At 42.7% G+C, this 5,128-nt stretch overlaps 1 pseudogene; it reads left to right on the forward strand.

Moving 5' to 3' along the window:
- Positions 1–1,937: 1,937 nt before the first annotated feature.
- LOC124081416 (mannosyl-oligosaccharide 1,2-alpha-mannosidase IB-like) lies at positions 1,938–4,821 on the forward strand (annotated as a pseudogene).
- Positions 4,822–5,128: the final 307 nt, after the last annotated feature.

Raw genomic sequence — 5,128 nt, forward strand, 5'->3', positions numbered from 1 at the left:
TGCACAACTACTTTTTCCTGACTCTTTTTGAAAATTAGCACATTTTGTTTGCTGATTACAAGTTGTTAAAAATTTGACAATATGAAAACATTACAAATAAGTTGGAGTTCCCTGTGAGCCCATTCCTGTAGGAAAAAAAATGAAATCCCCATGGAGAGTCTGGGTGTATTTTGTTCTGTGCAAACACAAACAAATGCAGGATCACTTGGAACATTCTATTTGGCAGCCTTGGATAATTGACCTTGGGGATTTTTTTCAGAAAGAACATGCAGATGTGCATCTTCCTTCTTTGTGGGTCTGCTGACTGACTTTGAGCCAGACTGACCGATGATGGTATCAACAGGGACAAGCTCAGAAAAGCAGAGCTGTTCCGTGATTCTGGGATCATGTGGCTTCTGTCTGTAAAACAGCCCAGTCAGCCTTGAGTACCATTCATGATACAGGGGCTGATGGGATGGAGGATCTGGGACATTTTACAACAATGCCTAGGGTATAGCTTCAGCAAACCAGGGGGAATTAAGACCTTATCTAACTCAATGCATTTTGCTGTTCAGGTGACCAAGGCCTGAGAGGGGAGACTGTCCAAGGTCACACAACATGTTTTTCATTGCATCTGGACTTGAACCCAGTACCCTGCCTCTCTTATTTATTTTTTCATTCTCTGTCTTTTGCCTTTACTTTTTGTGAATATTTAAAGGGCATTATGTAATGTGTTAGTATATATATTTGATGTACACAGCAAAATGATTAAAAATGTTACACAAATTAATAGACTCATCATCTCATAAAGTTGTTTCTTTACTTTTTGTGGTGAGAGTACTAACATCTGCTTTCTAGGTCAATGAGCTGCCCCAGGACATTGGCAGCTGCCATCTGAGGGCTTCTCAATCTCCCCCTCATCTACAGGGCCACTGCTTATCTTCTTGGCAACAAACTGTTAATCAGTATGCATTTTGGTGGCATAAACTTGAAACTTTAAGTCTGCATTTAGAACAATAATACCACAGAAGCCCTGATCCATTGGGCATTTAAAATTGGTCAGTTCATTGGAAAACAATAACAAAAATAAAAGCAAAATTCAAGTTACTATTACTGGGAATTTGTTAAAAATGTATACTTTTAAACTTAAAACACATACAGCTTCTTACCCTGAGTTACCTGGGTACTGGGTAGGAGTGCATCCTTTTGCATATGAAATTCTGATTCAAGTTCTGCTCTTTTCTCTCTTAATCCATACCCTTAATATACTACCAATATAATTTCCAGCCTTGACTTTTTTTTATTTTTGTATTTTGGGTACTACATCAGGGGCTGGGACTTAGAGAAAACAGGCACAGGCTTCACAGTCACATTCAACAACAGTGATAAGCACTGCACAATGCAAAAACATATTATCTTCTACCTTTGTTTTGGACCATGAATTAGTCATTTTCTGTTGATATAATAAAATAGCTGAGGCAGGATTCTTTACAGAGGAAATAGGTTTATTTAACTAACAGATTCTCCCCATCATCCTTGGGGGATGATCTTCTGTCCTGCTGGTTAAGAAGAGCTTTCATTAAAGTAGCTATTTTTATTGAGAGTTATTATGTGACAGTCACTGTATAATGCAACAAATATGAAAGATGAAAGATGGTGGCTCTGTGAACAAGACACTTTTCTATTCCTAGGACTATTTTAAATATGAATTTTTAAAAAGGTGAAACCTCTGCAGTTACTTTTTTTAATTTCAAGCTTGATTCCATCTTAGTGTACCTGTGACTTCTGGTTAAAAAAAAAAAAAAAAAAAAACTGTGGATGGCAGGTTGGTCCATGTCCCCTTACCCGCTCCTCCGCCCGACTGCTCTAAGGCTTGCGCCCTAGGGGTGTCGGCCCCGCGGTGGTTCTGCTCTCTGGGCCTATGGAGACTGGGGACTGGGCCCAGGCTGCAGCCCCGCATGCGTGGGAGCACCGCCTCTCCCGCCGCCGGCAGGGCAAACCGCTGCGAGGTACAGGAGGCAGCGCAGAGGAGGTCCCCAGTGGGGGCCGGTGGCAGGGCTGGAAGAAGCCAGAGCCCACCTCTGCAAGCTGAGGCGCGGCAGCTCCCTGACCAGGCAGGAGGAGGAGGGGGAGGGGGAGGGGGAGGGGGAGGACCCTTGTGGGGGCGGCTGCCAGGCCTCCCCTCCCCCGCACACGTGGGGGCGCTGGGTGGCCTCCAGAAGAGGAAGTTCCGCTCCCTAACCAACAGTGCACTGGCAGATCCCAGGAGTCAGGTATTTGAGGCTTCATTGCCCTGTGGGTGGACAGTGGAGGGTGCAGCATAGGCGCCAGGCGTCTGCAGGGCGGGTGGTGAGGTGCCGGTGATCGTAGGCTCCAACCTCCTTGTTTCACCCACCGCAGCTGCCTCAGCCTTCCTGAGAGGTGGGAGACCTTCCACCCTTTTGGGAGACTTTTGAGGAGACCTGCATTTCCCCAGACACTTGCCCCCTTTCCCCCACCACCACGAATGTTAAGAGACAGTTGAACAGAGGCATCGAGGAGATTAAGTGGACCTTCTACAACTTCTTGGACCTCGCCATCCTCCTGGTGGGGGAGGGAAACCACATTTGATCATCTCACTGGGGTGAGGAAATGGAAGAACCCACCTTGCAGTTTTTCTGCAGTGTGGTTTGCGGGATCTACTCCCAGGAATGAAGAGAAGATTTGTAACAACTTGATGAAGTATATAAAGCCTAATGACAGGAAGATATCACAGGACATAAAACTAGCAATCATTTGGAAGGCCACCCAGGTTTCCAGATGTAATTGGGTGAGCATGAAAGAGATACTTTTTAAAAAACACAACACTCCTGTGAGAGGAAAAAAATTGACTTTATCCTATTTGTCAAGATTTTGAAAACGGTTCAATGTCTAGTACATTTGTTATGAGAACTTTATAAAATATTTTGTCCAAGAGCCTAAAGGATAACTACCCCCAGCCCTGCTTCCCCTGTCGAGATGCTGGATTCCACCTCTGAACATGGGGCCACCCTCCTTCCCACATCACAAGCTACCTTGAGACTTTCTGAGAAGTTTATCCTTCTCCTTATTCTTAGTGCCTTCATCACCCTATGTTCTGGGCAATTTCTTCCTTCCAGACTCCTCAAAATACAAACACTTTGATCTGGGTTTAGAAGATGTATTAATTCTTCATATAGATGCCCGCAAAGGGGCTAAAACTCCTGGAGTCTTCCTGATCCATGGACCTGATGAACATAGACACAGAGAAAAAGAAGACCACCATCTGAGAAATAAGATTCAACCAGACTATGAGAAGGCCCTGCAAGAAGCAAAAGAAAAATTAAAGAAGTCAAAAGAGGAAATACAGGGGTTGGGGATGTGGCTCAAATGGTTGTGCTCTCGCCTGTCATGTAGGCCCTGGGTTCAATCCTCAGCACCACATAAAAATAAATAAGTGAAATAAAGTTATTGTGTTCAACTAAAAAAATAAATATTAAAAGAGAGAGCAAACCTCTGCCACCAGTCCCTATTCTAAATCTTGTAGGAATAAGTGGTAGAGGACTAGTAGACAGTGACATAAGAAAAAGGGGAAAAAATTAAAGAGATGATGAAACATGCCTGGGATAATTATAGGACATATGAATGGGGTCATAATGAACTCAGACCTACTGCAAGGAAAGGACACTATACTAACATATTTGGAAGTTCACAGTTGAGTGCTACCATAGTAGATGCTTTGGATACCCTTTATATCATGGGACTGCATGATGAATTTCTTGTTGGACAAAGATGGATCGAAGACAACCTTGATTTCAGTGTGAATTCAGAGGTGTCTGTGTGAAGTTAACATTTGATTTATTGGACGACTGCTTGCAGCATATTACCTTTCAGGAGAAGAGATATTCAAGATTAAAGCAGTAGAGTTGGCTGAGAAATTCCCAACTTCTTTTAACACACCTACTGGGATTCCCTGGGGAAGGATGAATCTGAAAACTGGAGTAGGGAGAAACTGGAGGTGGGCATTTGCAGGCAGCAGCATTCTGGCTGAATTTGGTACATTACATATGGAATTTGTCCACCTCAGCTACTTGACAGGGGACCTGATTTACTATAAAATGGTCGTGCATATTCAGAAAGTACTTCAGCAAATGGATCATCCAAATGACATTTATCCAAATTATTTGAACCCCAAAACAGGGCACTGGGGTAAGTATTATACATTAGTTGGTAATATGGGGGACAGTATCTATGAATATAGATGGTTGATATCAGATAAAACGGATCATGAGGCAAGAAAGATGTATGATGATACTATTGAGGTTATAGAGAAACACCTTATTAAGAAGTCCCAGGGTGGTCTTATCTTTATTGGATTATGCAAGAATGGACACTTGGAAAAGAAGATGGGACATTTGGCTTGCTTTGATGGGGGAATGTTTGCATTCAAGTTTGATGGTGCAGTGGAGGCTGTGGCTGTCCAGCAGGCTGAAAAGTATTATATCCTCCAGCCAGAAGTAATTTAAACCTATTGGTACCTAGGGATATTTACTCATGATTCAAGATAGAGTCAGTGGAGCTGGGAAGCAGCACTGGCTATTGAAAAGTATTGCCGGGTCAGTGGTGGAGTTTTCTGGAGTCAAAAGTATATATTCCTCTACTCCTACAAAAGATGATGTATAGCAGAACTTCTTTCTTGCTGAAACATTAAAATATTTGTATCTGCTCTTTTCCGGTGATGACCTTTTACCTTTAGATCACTAGGTGGTTAACACAGAAGCTCACTCTCTGCCTGTGTTATATTTAGTTAACATCACACTTTCAGGTAATCCTGCTGTTCCATGAAAGCAGCTACAGAAGGAATAGTCTTACTTATGTTTTGTTTACATGAACCACTACAGAAACTAGTCTGGAGAAGTGGCTTTTGAAAATCCAGACCTCTAAGTCAACATGACAGGGTGAAACCTCCCTGTAAGGCTTTTCAACTTGTAGATATAGCAGATTTGAAATTATTCCATTTTATACCTGACCAAAATATGTTCTGGTACCTGTAGGACAGAGAACAGATGTGCTTTGATTCTTAATGAGGTGGTCACACAAGAAGCACTGTCTGTTACTGCTGTATTGCTAGAGCAATCCAAGAACATAGAGC

The sequence above is a fragment of the Marmota monax genome, unplaced genomic scaffold, assembly GCF_021218885.2.
Source record: "Marmota monax isolate L192 unplaced genomic scaffold, Marmota_monax_Labrador192_F-V1.1 WCK01_AAM20220418_F8-fsc00615, whole genome shotgun sequence".
NCBI classification, from domain to species: domain Eukaryota; kingdom Metazoa; phylum Chordata; class Mammalia; order Rodentia; family Sciuridae; genus Marmota; species Marmota monax.